The following is a 24820-nucleotide window of genomic DNA, read 5'->3' as shown; positions in this document are numbered from 1 at the left end:
TGACAACGAACAATACAAACAACGTTCTCAGAACACCCCCATTTTGTGTAATTGCAACCATTTTGAGACACCGCGAGTGTTCTTAGAACACATTCAACTAGACAGAATACAATACGGACAGCGTCCTGAGGACACCCCCAGTTTGTGTATTTACGAACAATTATGTACACCGCGAGTGTTCATAGCTCATTTTTACCTTCCTTGCGAACAAAAATGACACATACTCCGTCCTCTAAACACCCCACCATTTAGTTTATTTACAAAATGTCAGAACAGCCGTGTTCTCCGCGGACAAATCGAACGCAACAAAAACATCTAGCACATAAATAAAATACAACTTTGAACCTATCTCATACTCCCCCATCCTCCCCAAAGACTTCTACACATCAACACACTCTACTAAATTCACATTTTGAACAAACTTTCACCGCGCTGTCTGCGGACGTCCGCAAATGCAAGATGGCGGGCGCGACAGAAAATCTGACGCGCATCACGCACCACGCCGCCCAATCAGCGAACACGTCACATCTCCGCGGACATGACGCAAGCCGCTAGGCCAATCGGGGTGCTGTCCGCGGAGCGAACAGGGAAGTCCGTCCGCGAAGCAATCACAGATATCACTAATTTTTTTGCCTTACATTTTGGTCATTTTTTAAAAAACTATTGGACGGATTTACACCAAATTTGCAAAAGCACACGTTCGGGACCAGGCCGTCCAGCGGTTCGGGCTGTAGCCGTGCGCAAATCTTTTCCCATTCAGTCTATGGGAAAAAAAAAGTTTTGGGACCCCCCCTATAACTTTTCCCCCCCTGGACGAATCCTCACCAAACTTTGCAAAAGAATTCAGAGTGGGCCATATACTTCTTTTGCAAAGTTTGGTGAGGATTCCTCCAGGGGGAGCGAAGTTATAAGCCGCCCAAAAAGTGCTCTTCCTATGGAAACACCAACTTAACCATACCTACATGGCCGCTACCGCGGCTATGTAATATATATATAACACATCACAGGATTCAGCCAACAGAACAACTGGCTCTCCACCAGAGATAAAATTCTCTTAAAAACGGCATCACTCACCCACAAGTCTCTTAACAACGCAGCCCCAACCTACCTGATCAAGAGATTCCACAGACAGTCCTCCTTAAGACCCGTCAGAACTGCATACAAAGATTGTTTATCTGTTCCCCACTACAAACGGGCCACCATAGGAGGCAACAGCTTCCCGGTAAAAGCTGCCAAGCTTTGGAATTCCCTGCCTCCAAACCTTAGAGTAGACTTGCCCTATCAGAACTTCCGTTCCAAGGTAGTCTCCTGGCTGAAACTGGAGACCCACTAAGACAAGGTAGTGCCCAGCGCTACACGCACACATTGTAACCACGTGTGCCTTCTTGTTTACCTGTATGTAACGGCCTGCTGGCTTTACTGCTGATTTGTATATAACATTTGTGTACCTTATTTTTGTATTATGTATATTCTTCGTGTACTGTAACCAAGCTTCGAAAATTCTTGTAAAGGCTGCGCCCTGATGCCCCCGGGTACGCTTGCGCATTATAAATATTAAAAACAAACAAACAAACAAATATATATGTTTGTATTTATATTTCTTACACAAGAAGGCATTCTGTACATATGGACAGCTAGATGTCATCTTAATTTACTTTTGGGAAAGCTAATGCAGTCTCTTTTAGGACCTCTGCCTCAGGGTGAACAAAGGATTCTTGTATATGGATCAAACATTTGGTTTCTACTGCCTCTGAAAGAAGAGATAGACCCTGCAGCATACAGAGATCACTAAAAATAGCAGGAAATCCACACTTTCATGTGTTCGAGCATCAGTGTGGTCAGTGTTGTAGGAAGACTGGCTGTGGAGGGATTGTGCAATACAGTGGCCAAGTGAAAGAGTAATTGGAGGTGGGGGAGAGGAGCAGGTGTTGTTTGGTAGTTGGGGGGGATAGATGAGGTTGGACATCTTGGGAGAACGGGAGCATCCTATTTGAGGGGTGCAGATGCAGGAGGGAATGAGGGGGATAGGGAGGCCAGAGAGTGGTGCAGAAGTTATACTGAGTTGAAGTGGAAGGCTGTGAGAGAAGGTAAGGAGAAGAGTAAGTAGAAGGAGGTATAGAGTAAAGTCAATGGGCATGATGAATGGAAACATAAATAGGTAAGTGAAGACAATGAAGAAAGGGTGCAGCCCAAGAGAGAGAGAGGGTAGATGGGTGAGCATAAAGGAAGTGCTGGATGGTTGGCTGAGAAGACACAGGTTAAATTCTGCGTTGGGCCATAATGTGGCTATCGGTTGCGAAAGGACAGCTAAAAGGCCCAAAAGGGCCATTTTCATTGGTCTTGTGAGGTAACATAAGCTCTGTGGTGAATTGACAGTCAATGGGTGGAAGGCTCCCAATGTGTGGAAGAAAAGGCTGAGCTCTGCAAAGTCCGGCAAAGTCCTGGATTGAGCAGGGGTTCTGGCCATAAGCCCCTATCCAGTCCTACGATGCCCAACAATGGAGTTGACATTTGGTGATTTTGGCTGTGAATGGGTCACATGACCCTCTGGGACCCAATCACAGTGCCCCATAAGGTTTCCGATCTTGCAGGCAGGGTTCTGGGTGTTGTAGGCACAGGGTGAATCGTTTTACAAGCAGGGCCCTCAGATGATACACAGGGTCCTCTAGCAAAGCAGGATGTGGCCAAGAAATAAATGATATAAACCTCCATGCACATGATCCTCTGGGAGCAATCACAGTCCTCCAGGTGGCTTCCAGACTTGCAGATGGGGTCCTTGATGGTGTAAGTCCAGGGAGCTTTGTTGTTCAGGCAAGACCCTCAGATGGTGTACTGGGTCCTCTAGCAAGGTGAGGAAAATCTACGACCCAGAGAAGGAGAGATCCTGGCAAAGGTTTGATCCAAAAGAGAGAAAGGCTAAAGCAGGCTCTCCACTTGTTTTGGACCTCAACTCCCATGATCCCTCACCATTGACTATGCTGGATCAGGCTCATGAGAGTTGTATTCCAAAACATCTGGAGAGCCAAAGGTTGCAGACTGCTCGGCGAGAGCTCCATAAGGACTGTTGCTGAGAATTTGAGAGGAGATCAGGTGCCAATAGAGACTATTGGAGACCTTGGCCTGGAGGGTGGCCCGTAGCAGTTTGGCTGAAACAATACAGCCTGACAAAAACCCTTAACAAGGAGGAAGAAATAGTTGCTGATAATCATCTGTGTGTGAACAGTATTGTATACAAATTTTGTGGGGGCCAGAGACAAACATTTGTCTCCCACAATATGAGTAGGCCTTGAATCTCGTGGCCTGGCACAGTCAAGGGTTTTATCATGCAGCATTACAGAAGCATACAAAGTGCACATAAAAAAGGAACTGAAGTCATGGGGTGCGGCAGCTCCAGATATACTGGACCCCAATGTAATCTCCAGCACAGGGCGAGTAGAAGTACTGAGCAGAGCTGTACTGTGCCCCCTGCTGGCCAAAACATTTCCAAATAGTGTAACAAAGAGTCCAGTCTATGGACTCTCCCGTCCCCTGCACACTTGAATGCTGAAAATCAGCGAAACTTTTAATACATGATTTATATCACTAATACAAAACTCAGTCCAATAAAACAATACAGTTAATCAAGTGACTGAAGGCAATTTATTGATTTCTTTTTCCTGCGGAGGCCAAACAGTCTAGTTCCTGCTCAACGAGTTTTGGAGGAAAATACCCCTTCTTCAAGGGTACATCATAATGAAAAGAAAGATCCAACTTATATATAACAATGGAAAAATCTCCAATGTATGTATATACACAATCTCAAACGTGTTACTATTAAATACGTATTTAACCGTCACGCTCAATGCCATGCTCAGAAGTGTACAGAGATTTCTGTGATATACCAGTGAACCAACAACCTGTGACCATGTGGTTGTCCAAATAGACATTATAAGAAAACATAATTTCCTTGACCCCTCTCCTGTGCTAAATTCCAGACCCAGGCACTACGTGAGTGAGCCTTAGAGAAGCCTGCCACTCAGGGACTTACCTGGCCTCAGTCTCAATAGCTTAAAGTCCTGAACTGCGGTACTTTCTTAAATCCATAGAATCCCCAAAACAGTGAGGAAAAGTAGATATCAAGATTGTGTCCATTAGGATCCTTAACAAAGAAAATCGGGTTGTTAAAGCTAATCTACTTACCCTACCCGCTCATATTCAGGGAAATCCACAAATAATCAAGGATTGCGTGTTGGACGCTGTGTGCTCAATAACGTATCTGTCTCAACACCCTCTCAATCAACCCAGGTAGGTAAAAACGGCCCTGCTCCCAAAGCCTAATTGACTATTTACATATAATCCACCGACCATTCTTGGTTCACTGTATATCTTACAAAGTATGCATGTTCAATCTAATCATTCCGGTCCAACCAAGCTTCCAGTTATTTACAATCAAGAACCAGGATCTTCTATGAAACATTACAATCCATGTCTAGTCAGTTGCGTCGATTGTAAAACATTTTCTCAAATTCCCAATATGCCACGGCGCTCGTTAGTGGAAAATCCTCAATGACATTACAGACATTGTAGCAAGCATTAAAAAGTCCAAATGTTGTCAGTTATCAGGTTGCGGACTACTTACTTGCGATGCATTACCCAAAGTAGTTAGTATATACATCTCCAAAGTATCACGCAGACATGGGTATAGATCACAACTAGTATCAGTGGATATGCAATTAATGAACCTCTAAGAATATTATTGCAAGGTAAAACTTCTCAATCATACCAAAATAATAAAAGCTAACTAGTAAAAAATCCCAATTACTCTGGTTTTTGATGTGGGGCACCCAAACCACGCATCATTACAGTGGAGGATCGCACCTAAGTGCACAACATTTACGGTATCACCATTGTTACAGTTTCTATATAGTTTGTCAAAAATGCCTCGGATCATTACATTAGACAATCACAGCCAAAATATATAGATGAAACAATTTAGGCAACATTCCTCATTTAACCCTAGCACTTTAAGGAATACAACCATACAATTGCCCAGATGAAATCTCTGGTGCTAGAAGCGGTCAAACGCCCAGGGAAGGTGGGCGACTTCAACTCACTTTTGTTACAGAGTGAAATGACCCAGACAGGACATGACATGAGGGAGGGTTAAGGGTCCTGATTGGTTGGATTTTAAAGGAGGAAACTACTGAAGCAGGAAAAGACTCAGGAAAAGTGTTAAAAAGATTTTTAATTTTAATATTTAAAAGGATGCTGGAAAGTAGCATTAATACTAAAAAGGTAGCAGTCGGCCCTCTTTATAAAGAACATGGCATGATAACTTGTTCTGTGGTTTTTCCCACTTTGAGAGTCCACAGCCAAAGTCGCAAAGGAGGAATGTCTATTTGCATATCGGTCTTTGTCCCGCCCACAAGGGCAGTCCAGCACCGAAATGCCCAACAAGCCTCCTTTGAACAAGAGTACCAACAGCAACCCCAGACAAGTTTATCCGTCTTGTTGGGCTTCATAAGTGAGGTGGAGCTGTGCCTCTCTGAGCACAGTGAGCAAGGGGTCCACATCTGGGTTCCCCCAGGTAACCTAGGGTGATCAACCCAAAGCTCCTGGCAAAAATACGGTAGAAGGCACCCCGCTCTAGAAAGAACATGACATTATAACCTGTTCTGTGGTTTTTTTCCCACTTTGACAGTCCAAAGCCATCGATTTTTGCTCAGTGTACTTTTCACAACAGAAGAATATCCATTTGCATATCAGTCTTTGTCGCACCCACAAGGGCAGTCCAGCACCGAAATGTCAGGCAAACCTCCTTTGAACAAGAGTACTGAACAGCAACCCCAGACATGTGTTTCAGCCTTGTTGGGCCTCATCAGTGAGGTGGAGCACAGCCTCTCAGAACACAGTGAGCAAGGGGTCCACGTCTGTGTTCCCCCAGGTAACTTAGGGTGGCCAACACCAAGTTACTTGCAAAAATACAAAAAAGGTAGCAGGCACCCCTTTCTAGAGAGAACATTGCATGATAAACTGTTCAGTGTTTTCTTCTCCCAATTTGAGAGTCCGCGGCCATCTCTTTTTGCTCACTGTACTTTTCATAACAGAAGAATACCATTTGCATATCAGTCTTTGCCCCGCCCACAAGGGCAGTCCAGCACCAAAATGTCAGGCAAACCTCCTTTGAACAAAAGTACTGAACAGCAACCCCAGACATGTGTTTCAGCCTTGTAGGGCCTCATCAGTGAGGTGGAGCAGAGCCTCTCTGAACACAGTGAGCAAGGGGTCCACGGCTGGGTTCCCCGAGGTAACTTAGGGTGGCCAACCCCAAGTTCCTTGCAAAAATACAAAAAAGGTAGCAGGCACCCCCCTCTAGAAAGAACATGGCATGATAAACTGTTCAGTGATTTTGTTCTCCCAATGTGAGAGTCCGCAGCCATCTCTTTTTGCTCACTGTACTTTTCATAACAGAAGAATACCATTTGCATATCAGTCTTTGCCCCGCCCACAAGGGCAGTCCAGCACCAAAATGTCAGGCAAACCTCCTTTGAACAAGAGTACTGAACAGCAACCCCAGATACTTGTTTCAGCCTTGTTGGGCCTCATCAGTGAGGGGGAGCTGTGCATCTCTGAGCACAGTGAGCAAGGGGTCCACGTCTGGGTTCCCCCAGGGAACCTAGGGTGACCAACCCCAAGCTCCTGGCAAAAATACAAAAAAGGTAGAAGATGCCCATCTCTAGAAAAAACATGGCATGATAACCTGTTCTGTGTTTTTTCCCAGTATGAGAGTTCGCAGCCATCGCTTTTTGCCTACTTTACTTTTCATAAAGTAGGAATATCCATTTGCATATCAGTCTTTTGTCCCGCCCACAAGGGCAGTCCAGCACCGAAATGCCAGGCAAACCTCCTTTGAACAAGAGTACCAACAGCAGCCCCAGACACGTCTTTTAGCCTTGTTGGGCCTCGTCAGTGAAGTGGAGCAGTGAAAGTAGGATTAAAGAAGTTAAAGCATAATGCTTGCCTCTGGTCTTGACCGAGAATGCGAAAAACAGCAGTAAAGTGAGTCAATACAGAAAAAGCTCCAAGGTAAAAGAGAAACACAGAAAATCTACCTGGATTACAGGACACATTGCTAAGTAGACTCAGGTCACACGAGGCTGAATAAACATGTACTTGAAATAAGCGAACATGAAACTGGAGAATGTTCCCGCTTTGAATGAGCAGAAACCATGCAATGCTATTTCTTGGAAAATGAAGAATACGACATTGAGAGAATAGAGTTGATAGAAGAATTAAGGAGACAGAGGCTTCAAAAATAGCAGTTTAGACTGAGAGCAATACACTAGGAGTGGGCACACCTAATGGCTCGCAGTGGCAGGGGGAAGGAGGGTGTTTAGAAGGGATGATAGAGCTCACGGGAAATGTTGAGTTTGTAGATCTTAGGTTTTCTAAGTGGTGAAGGCACACTGAACCACAAGCATTTTGGAAGTTAGGCCCCACACGGCCAGGACCCAGTACTAGGGAATAATAACTGTTGGCCTAAGCAGTGCGCTCTGTGGCAGTAAGTTCTGAATGTCCCTGCTTACATGTATTTTTCTTTCTGGAAGTAAAACTTCGTTATCCTTGCAAAAGGCGTGCCAAGTTTTTTTCCGTAGAGGGTTGCATTCATTCCATGTCTGGTTGTCAGGAGGTCTACCACACATGGGTTAGACATTTTGAGGCTCCAGATGATTCTGGAGGCTCGCCTGTAGTCCGGGATCAATCATCCCCTTATCAGGAAGAGGGGGCTATTCTCTATGTCATCACGTTAGAGGAAATAGAAATGATTCTGAGGCGAGTTTATCAGGAATAGATTTGTGTCGCGTTTGATTTATTCTGATCCTAGATGGATTCATGGTGCCCGTTTTCAGCGCAGATGTTTAATGCCTTTGCTTCCACATTTCGTACACGACAAGTTGGAAAACTGGGATGGAGTCCGAAATTCTCTTCACAAATCCTATATGCTCCAATCCGTTTCGGTCCAAGATTTTCTTCATAATTCCAAACTGTACTTATGCACAAAAAAAGAGTAAATCTGTGATGTTCGCTGCTATTTTCTCAGAATTAGCAGGCAACCAGCCGCTATGCATCCAGTAGAATCCAAACTTGTGTTTATCTTTCAGAGTTAGGAAAAGCTGGGACTCCCGCGTAATCGAACAACAATCAAAATCCATCCTCATCTGAGATTTGCACGCCTGAACAGAAATAGTAACTACTATGATGCCATAGGAAGTGCCAGCATTCAATAAAAAGCTTGGAAAAGGTTTTTTTTGCACAGAAATGTCTCTGACATGAGCTAAGCCTGCACTTTGCAATTTCAAACGCACAGGATAGCAACATAGCCCTTGAGCCTCTGACTGAAAAAAGGACTCCTACTAATCCAGGGCTCAAGTCGACGCGGGTGGACAGAAGCCACCCACTTTTTCCCGACGGCGTACGCCTTCCCCCTGGGTATTTTAAAGGCTGTGTGTAAAATGAAAATCATTGGCGCTCATTACGAGGTTGGTGGAATTAGTTTACCGGCACCGGTAATGGTGCCGGTAAACCCATTCCGCCTTATTACGAGGTCTCCTCGCGGGATCCACAGTGGGTGCCTGGTAAAACCAGGCGTCCTTACCGGGGTACCGTGAGGAGACCAGGGAGCTAACGGGCCCATTGTTAGCTCCTTCCCCATTCCCATTGAGCCCTATGGGGACTCGAATGGGAATGGGGATGGACCGGGTCCGGGTTCCTCGGACGAGGAATTACCGGGTCCGCCAAGGTTGGCGTGGCCCGGTAAGTCCTCATTTGAGGAACCCGAGCCCGGTATGCGGTAAGGAGGCAACCATGCCGCTAAATGCAGCATGGTTACCTCCAACCTCCTAATGAGGGCCATTGACTGTCTTCTTTGAGTTTCAAATTAATGCTGCTCCCGGGTTCAAACTGTCGTCGACAAGTTTGCAGGTCAGCCACTTCACCACTGCACTATACAACCTGCTGAAATATAACAAACAACTAAAGGTAAAATGTCCCATTTCAGTACTGCAAGTTCCAGGGACAACATCAGTATTGGTTCTTGGGAGTTTAAAACATGCACACCTTTTGAGGTTTTCAAAACAGTATTAGAAGAAAATATCCTCTCTTGGCTTTGCGTACGTGTTGATTTTATGAAAGGCAATGCCATTAGTCCTGTGCAATTTGTGTGGTTATTCAATGCCAATTGAATGACATTTGCATATGCTAATTTCTGGCGACGTCACATCCCATTGCGTTTGTTGATGAGTCCACCCACTTTTTCATCCCCCAACAAATCTGTGTAATAACAGACGCTGTTACAGAGCTCAGCAGCGGGAGAAATCTGCCATGAAGCGCTATATAAAAACTGACATTATTATTATAATTATTTTTAATGATATTATTTCTTAAAGTTACGGGAAAGACAAATGATTGATAATATGTAGCACGAGATGATGTTTCTGGGAAAACAGGATTCTGAATACCCGTCTACAGTTGTATTCCTCCTATGTAAACATCAGGTACAATGTCAGAACGTGTATTAATGCAGTTAACATGAAGACATTGGCGGTAACCCAGGATTTTGGTTAAAAGACAGCGTCCAACTGGCGTGTTCGGTGTCTTGATCGCATGGAGCAACACTTTGCCCTGCAGAGGGAGTGAATGTGAGTTTAATGCTTACACACTGGGCATGGCAAACTTCACTTTGCAACTTTGCCCCACACTTGAAGCACAGTGCGAAGGTCCCATGAGGTGATTATACATATTACCATGCCCAGCATACTTTTGCGGAAGAGGCAAGTAGGAGGCACTTAAATATAGGAGTGCCCACAGCTCCTAGAATAGCATCACGGCATGCAATGGGGCCTGGAGTCTTGCCAGGTCCGCCATTCTGCGTGATATCCACACGTGATTTACAGTAAGCCATGAGCTGCTCTGAAGGGTAGCAATGACTTGCGCTGCCAAAGATTCTGAAAGGGGAACAAGCCCTCCTTTGCTGGACCCTCCTCATGACACCCGCAGGCCTGTGCACCCACCGACATTTTCCTGATCGGTGGAGGAGTACATAAAATGGCGGCAGCACTGCAGTAGCTGCTTTTGAAACCACGTGGCGTCTGCTTCAAGCCTCAAGCATGAAGAGCGAGTCAGCATTCTACACTATAAATCACCCTCGAGCCACAGAACCTCGCGACAGTGCGCAGCGTGTTGCCATCACTAAAGTACCACGCTCCTTTCCCAGAGCTGTTTATACCACCCCTAACTGCTTGCCGGGCATGGGGGGTTATTATTATGGTAGTTGAGTGGGTTAAAGCTGCTTCTGTATATATGTGTGAACAGCCCCAGAGCCCTGAAAGGTAGAATGACTTCTCAGCTGCTCATCTTATTGTGTTTAATTAACTAACTGAATACCTTTCGTCTGAACAACAATAAAACAAATGCTATTTTGATGATAAAGGCACATCTCTCTTCATCTCACTTTCTTACTCTCACATTCTCTTTCTATTTTTGCATAGTTTTGTTTAAGTAATTGAAATCTAACGTAGGAGCAAAGGGCAGTAAAAAAGGGAAGTGCTTCAAGGGGGTTTGTCTAAGTGGTAGGCGTGGCTTGTAGACTGTTAGGTGAGACCTAAAGGGGTGGGGTGGTAGGTGGCTAAGGTTCCAAAAATACATCACTAAAACCTGAAGACGTGTTTTGGGTCCCTCGATATGGGTCCTGGTCGCATCCAATCCGAATCTTGTAAATAAATCGCTCTCTGTCAGGATTTTTTAGATACATCGCTGTCTATAAATACATCCCTATCCCTCAGTATAGAAACAATTCAGTGAGTAAAAGGTCCAAATTCTGTAAATATATCTCTTGCGAGAGCAGAGGGGGAAAAATCACCAATGAGGCTGCCTCTTTCCTTTGTATAAAATCAAAGAGCATTCTAGGAGCATAAGAATGAGTCTTTATTTTTAGATTTGTGCGCAAGAGACCAGGCACGTGCCATGCAGTGTGCTTTATAAAACTCAATACCATAGATTAGCAACATGCAAGACAGTACTGCTGAACCTGCAAGAGCACAAGACTCTTGCATCTCCCCATCATGGAAGCTATCACATGAAACTCTGCCCTGGGGTCCTGATGGAGGTTATCAGCTCTGATCATTAAAGGGCACCCCCAAAAAAGCCCCACATAGCTCCGAATACAGAATACCAAAATCGCTACATATGCACACCCAGGTGCTGTGGAAGGTCTCAAAATCCAACCCCCCACTAGGCTCCCTCTGTAGTGTAACCCACGACCAGAATGAAGTCCCTCCGCTGATGGGTAGTGCGAGCAAGGTCCTACCACATACACGGGTGTTGGCAAAGTCACAAAAAACAAGCATTCCAATGGGTTCCTTCTGTAAGAAGCCCACAGCAAGTAGAGGACACTTAGCTAACCGTTACCCAGCGTATGACCCTAAACGCAGTGTAGAAGAAGCTCCCAAGACCTAAGCTGCCCTGCATTGGGCTCTTTCCACGTAACAGCGGGAGAGGCTGGTGCACCACTCATTTACCCCCAGGTGTTTGTGATACTAGGAGATACGTATGCACGCATGCAACAATATACTGATGATACACCGCTTTGCAGTAAAATCACTTGGCATGGTGATCTCAAGCAGCTTAGTGAATGCCTACAAGATATTGGAAAGTGGATAGCAGCCTTTTTGTAAAAAGTTGAATCCATCTAAAACAGAGTTTCTAATATTATCACACTACAAACATTTTAGCGGGGACCTTTAGATTTGGCTAAGTCTGCAAAATCGCTCTCCGCAAAATCGCTAGGTTTTCTGTAGATTCACACTGATTATTAGTCCCACATGTACATTTTTTGATAAAATCAGCAAGTGATCATTTGTTTTCTGTGAGGGCAGCTAAATATGATCTGTCTGAGTCATATTTTCAGTTACGTGTGCATTTCTTCGTTCTCTCACGTATTGACTCTGGGAATTCCCTTCTAATAGGCCTTCCTTAATCTTCATTGTCCCTTTAAAATTGTTTTTTTAACGCTGCTGCCTGGTTAGTGTTTGGTTCAAAGAAATGTATTCTCACCATTCTTGAAAAGAAAAGTTTGCATTGCCTTACGCTTGAACAGAGAATTTATTTAAACCTGTGTATTACATACAAAACACTTAATTTCAAGACACCTTCCTATTTGTTTGATAAACTGAACATTTCTGGAGGCATCCGAGTCCTTCGTAGCCAGGGCACTACGCCTCGAAGTTCCTAGTTTTGAATGTGCAGTGACATTAAAACCATTCTTTTTCTGGTGCTGCAGTAAATGTTGCAATGCGCTTCCCACAGAAATGTGTCTGATACTAGATTGCTTGAAACATAAATATTTAAAGTCTCAGTTATGGAATATTACATTTTAAAAATTGTTCAGTGTTTATCTGGTACTCTGCTGCATGGTATTTTTGTATTGTTACCTTTTGAATATTTTTCTCTATTATATTTGATTATTACCCGACAGGGCGGGTGGGCAGCCTCCCAGCCAATCAGGAGGCTCAGAATGGCGGCTTTACCAGCTAGTAAAGCCCCTGCTCTGAGCCACTTCTGAAGCAGGAGGCCACCATCGTTCCCGTCGGGACTCAGTTAAGTGCCCCCAGTGCCTACCAGCGTTCCCTTGCCCCCCCCTGCAACCATCCTTTTCACATATCTAGTCCCCCCCAACCCAACCCCACTTACCTGGCTCTTCCTTCCCTGTCCTTCACCGGAGCCGGGAACACTAGTGTAAAACATGCACTGGTTACACCACTTCTGAAGAAGCCTCACTTGGATTCAGCTTTAGCAGCAAATTACTGTCCCATCTCTCTTCTTCACGTTCTTATGAAGCTTATGCAAATCAGTCAGGTACTGCCACCAATGGTAGCAGCCGAGCCAGCACTACTAGGCCATATCCCCTCTACACAGAAACACAAGCAACCCCATACATGTTTTGGCCTTGTTGGGCCTCCTAAGTGATGTGCAGCTTGGTTCCCTATGGCGCAGCGAGCAAGGGACCCACGTCTGGGCATACCCTCTTTCATGTAGTGAGACAAACTATAACCACAAAAGTGATGCGTGGAAAGTTTTGAATGAATCTGAACCACTGGCATTGCCTGTATGCTTTTAAACCAGAATACATTTTCATTGTTTTTACCCAACACAACCACAGCTTATAAAAGTGTTCTAGTGTTAGGATTGATGGCTTGTTATGTTTTGATCATCACTCTTTTTGCTGCTTGCTTAATACATGTATATGCTATTAGGAGTTAATGGGTTACATTAAACTACGTTATATATATATATTCATAATCTAGTGTAATTTATTTGTACAACACTTGAGAGCTGTCATTTCAGATAAAAGGAGCACAAACTCTATAATTTCATTGCTGTTTGTGTTTGGTCATACTAAAGGAACAGTGGCCCAGGCCCAAAGATGCAACGCACTAGCATCATGCTTTGTTTGCTTTAGGTATGAATGACGACTGATTATCAGGAGCCATTAATCACAGCCCCAGGCGGCCTGACCTCGAGACCCATGGCTTCTGCTCGCTCCTATATAAATAGGTAATCGAAACAAGTGGCACCCCAGATGGGACCCCTTTGAGGGAGATGGCATTGTTGCTAATTTTTACACTCACAGCCCAGTCAGGGCAAACAGAGCGGGCACATTTGTTTCTAAAAAAGCTTTTTAGAAAGAGTGAGCACAGAAGATGGCTCATCAGGAGGCCCACATTGCATTGCATTACAGAACGGCCTTGTTTGATTGGCTTAGGTCATCAAATTGTGAAGCTCCAAATACAAACTTTACTGTTGTGTGAGGTAAAGTTTGGGAATTGAAAATTGTATGCACTCCCCTTGCACATTACTGCATTATAATATTGAGCCGATATTTAAAACTGCTATGTTTAAACCATTGTTTCTTGCTTGTGCAAGACACTTCGTTTACTGTGCAGCTATGCACGCCTTCACATCTCTTGCTTCCGATGCGTTACCTTTTTGGCATATGGAAGTGTGCTTTAGGCTCTCACTTTCTTAGGAAAGCAGCATTAGTACACAGAAGTCAGCATACTGCAAGTGTTCCCACCTGCCACTGAGTGTGTGTTAATCTTTGAGGAGCTGGTGCGCATTATAAATAATAAAACAAACAAAACTTCACTAAATGTATCACAATATGCTGTTCTCCCTGATAACACTAGCTAACATGAAAGAACGCAATTTGTATCAAAGGCTTGCATAGTGGTGCTTTGTTCCCGGCTTGCAACAGTGCTTCAGTATGATTCCGTGCCCTGTCTAGACCACTACGTACTAATAGAAAAGATTGGATACTGGTGGGTGGGGCCTGGCAGCAGTTGGAGGCGGGAGGCGGGAGATTTGAAAATCGGTTGATAAATGTTTTGCCGCATGGCGAGACAACAGTGCTTCCTCCTCCGCATACAATGTTCTGAACACACAATAGGCACGGCAGAGACCCCAGCCAAACAGCCCTTCACTTCAGGCTCACTTCTGGTGCAGGCCAGTTTCACCATAGCGCTGTGCTCTCACTTTACTCTGACAATGACCGCCTGTGTGGTGAAATCTAGCCCCTGAATGCCAGAAATGAAGAGGCCAGAGTGATTTGGGAAGTCCCATTAAATTATAAGGACAGCACAGAAACAGTGATGTCAGACAGGAGGCCTATCAAACCAAAAACAGGCCTAAATCTCAAAGGAGAGAAAGTGGGCTTGAATCTCAAAAGTGCGAAGATATGAGCTATGCATTTCATCAAGAAAACGAAAAACATGAGGCTGACAATGCTGTTTTAATGAATCCATGGAGAGCTGCACTTTTACTTAAAGAGACAGATAACAGTGTGTATATTATCTCCCATATAATACCCAATTGTGCTCCAGTAATCTCAAGTGAAACCGAGCTCATCGCAATTATAAGAAATAAAAGAACTTCATTTTTCCTAATCCAAATGACAGTATGCTAAGAGAAGTGCTCACTAGACTTTCAGAGTTTGAACATGGTTTTCTCATATAACTGCCCTATGCATATGAACAATCCAGAAGTGATACTCATGTATTTTGCAACTGTGAGATCAAAGAAGTATGTTATACATGGCTATAAGGCCCAGGTGCCTTATAAAATGTCATGCGAAATGTATTGTGTGTGAATTTAAAAGCCATTGCTTGCAGAATATTACATGCAGCAGGTCATTTCTCGTAAAGATGAAACTTAACCTCCAAGACCTTTCCTCTGTTCATCCCGGAGAGGGAGTTCAGATTGTCAACCATCAATCAGGGGCATTGCTCAAAAATATAGAAAGAAATGCACTGCCTAGATTTAAAACATGGTGGAAACAGATAAGGCCATTCCTGTTCTTTCAGCAGAAGTGACCTTGTGGTCCAAATTCCAATAAAATGGCCATTACAGTTGCAGCCAGGGCCATTACAGGCCATGAAGGGGAGAGGCGAAGATAAACACGAGCCAGCCTTTGGCTGATCACATGCTTAAGGGGAAATGCAAGTAACCCTCTTTGAACCATGCCAAAACAATTTCGGTGTGATAAACATAACTAAAGTTATTAATGGAAATTTGATCTGGGCCTTCCCTTGATTCTGAGAGATTTGAAAGTTGATTTAAGAGTGAAGGGTAAAATTAACATGGAACTATGTAGTGGCATATTTTTCACTACTACGGCTGCTGAGTAAATGAAGAAAAACTGTATCTCTGCATAGGAAGGGCACGCCGACTTCAAATTAGCATCATCTGATTTGCCTTAAAATATAGCTCTTAAAGGATAGTTCCGGGACTTTTTTTTTATTGTCCCTACGGGTCGGCCATGTGTTTGTAAGCATAAATCGGTAGATCGTAGGAAACTTTCCTATGGACCTTACCCGACTTTTCGCCCATTATCGCACTCGAAATCAGCCTCCATTTTGTGATAATCCTATCATTCCGCCGCATCGACCTGGCTCACCTGCCTTTGCGGCACTAAATCAAATCCCCCGCCCCTGAGCCTGACATCAGCAGACGCGTACTGCCCATTTCAAGCACGTCTCGTGTCAACAATCGCTGCGCCTCAGCTATTGACGTGTTGCCATGGAAATGGCAGGACGCCTCTTTCCCCAATAAGTATAAACAGACCGTTTCACAACACACAGCAGCAGATTTTCGATTCCATTCCTCTCTCTGTGTTACTTTGAGTATTCTGTGACTCGTTTCAGTGCTCTGGTCAGCTACCTTCGCCGCTTGTAGCCCGTGTGAACACCTGTACCATCTCTGTAAATTATTTTACTATCTTTACCGCACAATGGCCACAATAATGCCGTATATGTACGAGCCCGAGTACACCGAGGAAGAACTACTGGAAAGTCAAGCACGCGAAAACGATGGGGATTCGGACGGCAGTTGGGAGGACCAGTCAACGGATGAAGAGCCCGGACCATGTCGCATGGACGGCGTCTCCACCTGGTGCACGTGCAATCGGTGCGAGCTAATGCCAACTGAGGAGGAGAACTGCTGCTGCCGTGAAAATTCCGGGTGCTTGGCCTACATTTCGGAAAGCGAGCAAAGTCTGCAGGAAGGCGAGCAAAGTCCGCAATGCATCACCGAGCTGCCAGAGTTCAGGGAAGCCTGCCTCTCACGGACCGTGTTGAGGATGATGATGGTGCTTATGCACGAACTTCGCGGCACTGTTCGTCCGCGTAATCCGAGTAACGAGTAAGTATACTCTGTTTGTGATGTCAGTGATGCCACCACTATTTCATGGTCGTCTCCCACATATAAAATTACATTTACATATCATTCGAACGCATGTAAATTTGTTCCATATAGTGCATTTTCTAGATATAATTTTTTTCTAAGAAAAATGACATGTGTTACCTGAATCGACATTGATAAGAAAGTTTGGTCAGTTTAATACAGTTTGCATCTTTTTTTTTCACAGGTGGTACAGGCTGGTGGCCTATCGTTGCTTCACTTGGTGGCTTCACGGGAGGCTCGGACACCGCGTTCGGAGAGTAATACCTGCCTGTGCGGTACTTGCCATTAGACAACATTTCCCCAGTGACAGTGGACAATACCGCGGATTTTCCCTCGATGTGCTGCAACCTCAACTTTACAATGTGTAATGTTTATTATTTATGTTTAATTAAAATCTAAAATAAAGCCCAACATATATTTTAACAATGGTTGTTTTGATTTTTTAAATGAATCTAGTGTATATTCTCCTGGGAGGGTGAGGTATTTATAAACTCACCCCCCTGCATTCCATGTAGTAGATCCTGCAGCCATCCTCTTACATTCAGTTAGATGGCCTCTCCTTGGTGAGGCCCTGCGGCAAACGGGTCTTGTCTGCACGACCACCGCCCCGATCCACCCCCCGCCCTATCAAAGGCAGTTCGCACCGGGGTACTTGTGCTGGCAAGTGGAGCTGTCAGGGAGCGATAAAGGCCAAGAGGTGCCAAAGACCATGTACACTTCAAAGTGGTCTATAGAGCATGGGTTGTTGTTCCCATGTCTACCTCCAGACCCCGTGTCTCCTGCCAAGCATCCCCCCTCACGCTGGACGGCCCCCTGCAATCCACATAAGTGTGTCTCCATTCACGAGTCTTCCTGTGTCTTGTCTGCACGACCACCGCCCCGATCCATCCCCCGCCCTATCAAAGGCAGTTCGCACCGGGGTACTTGTGCTGGCAAGTGGAGCTGTCAGGGAGCGATAAAGGCCAAGAGGTGCCAAAGACCATGTACACTTCAAAGTGGTCTATAGAGCATGGGTTGTTGTTCCCATGTCTACCTCCAGACCCCGTGTCTCCTGCCAAGCATCCCCCCTCACGCTGGACGGCCCCCTGCAATCCACATAAGTGTGTCTCCATTCACGAGTCTTCCTGTGTCTTGTCTGCACGACCACCGCCCCGATCCACCCCCCGCCCTATCAAAGGCAGTTCGCACCGGGGTACTTGTGCTGGCAAGTGGAGCTGTCAGGGAGCGATAAAGGCCAAGAGGTGCCAAAGACCATGTACACTTCAAAGTGGTCTATAGAGCATGGGTTGTTGTTCCCATGTCTACCTCCAGACCCCGTGTCTCCTGCCAAGCATCCCCCCTCACGCTGGACGGCCCCCTGCAATCCACATAAGTGTGTCTCCATTCACGAGTCTTCCTGTGTCTTGTCTGCACGACCACCGCCCCGATCCACCCCCCGCCCTATCAAAGGCAGTTCGCACCGGGGTACTTGTGCTGGCAAGTGGAGCTGTCAGGGAGCGATAAAGGCCAAGAGGTGCCAAAGACCATGTACACTTCAAAGTGGTCTATAGAGCATGGGTTGTTGTTCCCATGTCTACCTCCAGACCCCGTGTCTCCTGCCAAGCATCCCCGCTCACGCTGGACGGCCCCCTGCAGACCGCATAATGCCACGACATATACACGTCATTCATTCACAAACACACCCCTGTTTCGAATTCTTTATAACCCACTTCATATTTCTAATGAGAACTTCTTTGCGCTTTGCTAGTCAACCCGTGAAGGTGCTGGTTATCTGCTCTTCGTCTCTGTGAACTTCCGTGACCACTTTGAGCAAACTCGTCAGTTTGCAACCTGTGAACTGCTCCCTGTTCTACGACAAGAAACTACTCTGATCCCTGCATCTAACTGTTTGTTCGTCAAGGTAAGTCCATGTACCATAATCATTTTGCGTCCAATTTTTTAATTTATATCTATTTGCTAGTAGTCATCAAATTGCATCCATGTTTTCTTTTCGTTCACGACAGTACATGCAAGGAACTAGTCACATGTTCTGAGTTTAGTCAAATTACTTTTTCTATTTTTTGAAAGTTATTGAAATACTTATCCGCATGTGAATAACATGTATAGTTCCAAGAACCAAAACGGACCTTGCATTGAACCTTTTATGTGTCATTTAATGTTTTAACACATTGGTATTCATAGAGAATTGTTGATCTTTACTTTTCAGAACTTTCCATAATGCCTGCCTGTTCCATTGGCGGTTGCCCTTCGAAGACCCATAACAAATCTGAAGGTACTATAATGCATGTTTTCCCTAAGACAATAGATCAGATAAGAGAATGGGTCCGATATTGCGGATATCCAGCCTCTGAGATAGAAAGTAGAGTCCTAGAAGTCTTTGCGGACAAGAGGGGTGATCGATACCGCATCTGCAGCAGGCACTTTAGCCCAGACATGTACTCCACATCATTGCTAATAAGGACGAAAACACCGCGAGCGAGGCGAAAATTGCTCTCAACCGCTATTCCCACTCTATTCGTCCACATCCCTCCACTGGTGAGTCAAGTTTACGTATTTATCTCTCGGCATTGCGGTAGTGTGTAGCATTAGCTAACAATAATTTCCCCATTTATGTATCCACTCAATATGAAGGCTGAAGATTCTCCATCCGTGTCGTTATTGCAGTCATCAGCCACTTCAAGCGCCTATCGGGTAATCTTACTTAGCTATTCTGACACTGACTTGTTTTAGGCATGTAAATCAATAGTTTTAATTGATCGTGTAATTATTTTACCTAATGGTACACCACAGTACTCGTCCTCTAGTCTTTGTTTTCAGTTATAATTATTGTTATCCAAAATAATGCAAGTACTGTCTTTCAGGGAGATGCTGAGGAGTCCAACGCATTGACGACAACCGTAGATGTCACTCAGATGCTCGAGGTACGTTTCCGGACAGTTCCATCGATGGAGATCATCAGATCTTGCATTCTTGTAGCGTGATTGTTACACACAATGTTTCTTTCGTTTTTAGCCATTGGTATGTCCTTCTGTCGTCGCCCTCCTATGTGTCTTCTTTTTTCAATATTGTGTTCATTACTAATGAAAGTCCTATATTTCAGGGAGTCGATGGAGCATTAGTCCAAGAGGAAGGGGGAGCATGCAGTTACGGGTCGGCGCAACAGCTTGCAGAAGTGTGCACCGCAGTTACAGCGTCCCTTGATGTTCTTATGCATTTCGAGGTATGGATACTGACAGATCAATCATGCGAGATCAAATGACGTGATTACATCCGCTATACTTCCTTCTTTATTAACGCAAGTACTATGTTTCAGGGAGCTGACGGAGCTTCTTCAACAAGAACATCACCCCTAGTAGTTGATGCAGATCTCTGGGTGGTGACACTTCCAACGATGGAGCAAATCGAATCATATTTGGATATCCATTATTTATTTTAGACAACTGATCATTTGTGCAGGTCTATTTAGATGAGCCGTTGACGCCTGCAGAAAGTTTATGTTCTTTTAAACAAAATAGAAAACCATACTAATGCAATTACTGTGTTTCAGGGAGTTGCTGAAGCGTCATCTTCAATAATATCATCAATGGAAGTCTATGCGGAGCCCGAGGTATGGATCTTGACAGTTCAATCTAACTAGATCAACAATGCGTGAACTATTGTCGTTTGAATGTTCTACACAATGCGTTCATTCGTGTTTTGCTATTGAGATGTACGTATGGGTATTGGTCCCCAAGTACATTTTGTGTTTTCAATATTATTATACATACTAATGAAAGTTCTATGTTTCAGCGAGTCGATGGAGCCTCAGTGAGTGATGGATGTGCTTATCATGAAAGTATAGTCGTTGCAGCGCGAGAGGAAGTGGAGACATGCACACACGAGTCGGAGCAACAGCGTCCAGATGTTGAAGTTCGAGGAAAGAAAGTTTCAAAGAAAAGAAAGCAAAAGAAGGTTAGTGTCCTGTTCACTATATTATGTTGTCTTTCACTGTCAATAGTTCAATACTGTAAATTGTGTTTAAACTGAACATCCCTTTTCTAATCTGTCCTCTAGTTGCGAGTGGGTGTAAGAACTAGATCTACACAGACAGTGAAGCGAACGAGAGATGTTGCTTGTCAAACCTTTTGGCAGGGACTTGAGACTGGAGATGCATCGTGCCAATGGGAAGAATATGAAGTGATTGACAACGGAGCTATACCACCACCAGCCATTGATAGTGAATGTCCTCCTGGTAGTTTGGATGCAGTCGTAGATCAATTCACAGAATCCACACCCGCAAAAAATAAGAGCACGCGAAAGTTGAAGACATTGTTTTTTTCTCCCATCTCCGGACAAGGAACAGATGTTGCAATGGAAGAGAATGAAGTGGACGACAATGAAACACCATCAATATCACTCAGCATAGCGGAAGACGATATCAGAGATTGTACCTTTCATGCGAGTGACATGTCCTCAACGTTACAGGCCGAACCAGCTGGGATGCAGAGTGACAGTATAAGGAAAGAGGCCAAATTCATTGTATTCGATAGCTGTTTGATGGATATTATTATGATGATGAAATGTGGGCATTGGGTTGGTGGGGAAGTATGTGGGGAGCCATTGATTAATGTGACTCGTGCAATTCGAGGCACTAACCTTAAAATACATGCCACCTGTACACAATATCATCCGTTCGCATGGTCTGCACAACCCATGCTGGGGCAACTGCCAGCAGGCAATCTACTTTGTGCAGCGGCCGCACTTTTTAGTGGTTCAAGTTTTAAAAAGTTACAGTATTTCTTTCAGTTTGTGGGAATCCATTTCATTGCGAAAAGTCAGTTCTACAAATACCAAACCGATTATCTATTTCCAGCCATCAGCGAAGCTTGGAGAATGGAAAAAATGTCAATGGAAAGTACATTCGCGGGCAAACGCTTCAGGCTAGCCGGTGATGGACAATGCGACAGTCCAGGATTTTCAGCCAAGTACTGCACCTACCACTTTCAGGACATGGAAAGTAAGAAAATTGTGAGTTCGGTGGTCGTGCAGGTGTCACAAAGTACATTCTCAGTGGCCATGGAGAAAGTTGGCTTTGTAGCATCATTGCAAGAACTACAATCGCGGGGAATGGTGATCGACCTGATAGCCACGGACAGACACGTTTCAATTGCCAAGACAATGAGAGAACAGTACAAAAATATAAATCACCAATTTGACGTTTGGCATCTTGCAAAATCAATCAATAAAAAATTGTCGGCTGCAGGAAAAAAAAAAGATATGCAAGGTATTTCACAGTGGTCCAAGTCAATCAGCAACCATCTTTGGTGGAGCTCAAAAACATGTGAAGGGTCGTTGGAAATTCTACTGGAAAAATGGCGGTCAGTAATGTTGCACTGTAGCAACGTACATCGATGGTCGACAAATGAGCATTTCCACAAATGTGAACATGGCCATTTGTCCACAGAGGAGGCACGGAAGAAGAAGTGGTTGATTCCTTCATCACCCACTCACAAGGCCATTGAAAAGATTGTATTTGATAAAACTATAACAAGAGATTTGAGGGGACTCACGGAATTCTGCCACACAGGAGATTTGGAGGTGTTCCACAATATGTGCCTAAAGTACAGGCCCAAAAGATTGCATTTTGGCATGGAAGGCATGATAAATCGGACTCTTCTAGCGGTCTTGGCACATAACCATAATGTTGGCCGTCAACAAAGTAGGACGACCGGAACTTTAGGGACGCTTCGCTACAATAAGGCCTTCACTAAAAGAAGTAAACAATGGGTGATCAAACCAGTGTTTGAGGATATGCAATATGAGTTTATTGAGAGACTTATCGTAGATGTCCTCGATAGGCACATACATGGAGTGGTGAACGAACCTATGCAGGGGACAACTGCATTGCCACCCAACATTGCCTCTGTTCCATGTCCACCTAAAGCAGAGCTCATTGAGAAATACACATCACGGTTTAAATGATTGTAATTCGATTGTCTGTTCTCTCGAGTCTCCTCATGTTGCAGGCCCATTGCAATTAAACCAAACAGTAATATAAATCATTTTTACAAAAATTATAGAATGTTTCCGTATTACAAACACATGGCCGACCCATAGGGACAATAAAAAAAAAGGCACGCAGACAAGATGCCCTTACACTAACTGGAGCTAACTAGAAATGTGTGCTCGCTCAAAGTGAAGGTCAGCTGCTTTGATGTTTTGCTCGGGTGGCGGAACGGCCCACGACCCAATATAAGGTTCTATTGTGATTTGACCTTGACAGGCCGGGACCATCCTGAAAGACTAAGAAAAGATAATGAATAAAATTTCAGAAACTAAACGATGAGCCACGTTCATTAGAAGAAGTAACGTCGGCAAAGAAGGAGTGGTGTTTCGGGTCTGCCCTACACAGAGACACAATGGAAAATGCAAATATAATGTAAGTAACTTTTGATGAGTTTATACCGCAATTTCATTACTATACAGTGGCTTTAAAGACGGGTTCAGTTGTACTTGTTCGTTCTATGTGGCATAGTGTTTTCTACCGCGCACTATCTGGAGGAGAAACATCTGCTTTTACTGAAGCACCTCAAAACCTTCCTCTTTGCTTCTGCTTTCTCTCTCCCTCTCCCCTGCTACAACTGGTCCACTGTCTGCGACCTCGGTCCTGGGCCCTTCCACTCTCCACCTGCACTGCCTCCCTGTCAACCCCTGCACTGGGGGACTGTCTCAGTATCCTACAGCCCCCCCTTCCCAGCACTTGTTCTGCACTTACCTTGCACTTGCCACCAGCTGGCCCTATTTATTTATTATTTTATGCTACTTACCTTGTACTCCACTCCCCCCCCCTCCATGCCTCGCCACGCCTTTAAACACTTGTGTACACCCAGTAGCGCTGTCCTCGCTATGAAATGAATAATTTTAATAAGGATCTGATGGTGAGACTAATTTCATTTTTTATGTTTTTAGGTACATCATTCACTACTGTCTGTGTCACGAGTACCAGACACCGGCGGACGGCTTCTACAGCCGCCAGTTGCTTCTCCGCGTGAACAACGTTACCACCCTGACCATTTTATGGGACGATCGCCAAGTACAAGTATGCCCTTACGCGGTACTAACGGTTAGATGCAACATACCTACCGTTGTGGTGGCCTAGTGCCTCGTTGTTGGAACAGCCATGCGATTATCAGTGCGACAGAAGAGCTTATTTTTATCGTAAACCAACACCCTGTGTACTGCACACGAACATCGCTTCCCTCAAGACGAACTAATTTGGATCGAGAGCAAAGAAAAATGCAAATCGCTGAATATTCTCTAAACATTTGATGTCCAATAAACGTACTTTGCCAAATGTACAATCTTGCCGTTTGCTTTTAAACCACGGTTTCACATTCCGAATTGTGGTGCTGTATTGTGAGATGCTCTAAGACCCTGTGTACAGCAAAGGACCATCGCGTTCCTCAATACGAACTTTTTGGAACATGAGCAAATAAAAATGCAAATCGCTGAATATTCTCTAAACATTTGATGTCAAATAAATGTACTTTACCACATTTACAATCTTGCGGTTTGATTTCAAAGTACAGTTTCATATTCCGAATTGTGGTGCGCTGTATTGTGAGCTGATCTGTGTTGATTTCCGGGGTCTGTGTGGAGTCGCGTAGAAGACGCCTGGGCGCGTTTGCCTACGCAGCTCAGTCACGTCACGGATAGAGGCGGGGAATATGAATGTTTTGATAAAGTCTGTTTCAGGGGCGGGGGATTTGATTTAGTGCCGCAAAGGCAGGTGAGCCAGGTCGATGCGGCGGAATGATAGGATTATCACAAAATGGAGGCTGATTTCGAGTGCGATAATGGGCGAAAAGTCGGGTAAGGTCCATAGGAAAGTTTCCTACGATCTACCGATTTATGCTTACAAACACATGGCCGACCCGTAGGGACAATAAAAAAAAAGTCCCGGAACTATCCTTTAAAAATAGATCCATACATGTAAACTTTCAAACAATTAGGGTACTTCCCATGTTGATAGAGTTTCAGACTTTTGAACATGACAAGCCCACGTGTC

The sequence above is a fragment of the Ambystoma mexicanum genome, chromosome 4p (assembly GCF_040938575.1).
Source record: "Ambystoma mexicanum isolate Mex_15411 chromosome 4p, UKY_AmexF1_1, whole genome shotgun sequence".
Taxonomy (NCBI): Eukaryota; Metazoa; Chordata; class Amphibia; order Caudata; family Ambystomatidae; genus Ambystoma; species Ambystoma mexicanum.
The sequence above is the reverse complement of the archived record's forward strand: the minus strand, read 5'-3'. Positions refer to the sequence as shown.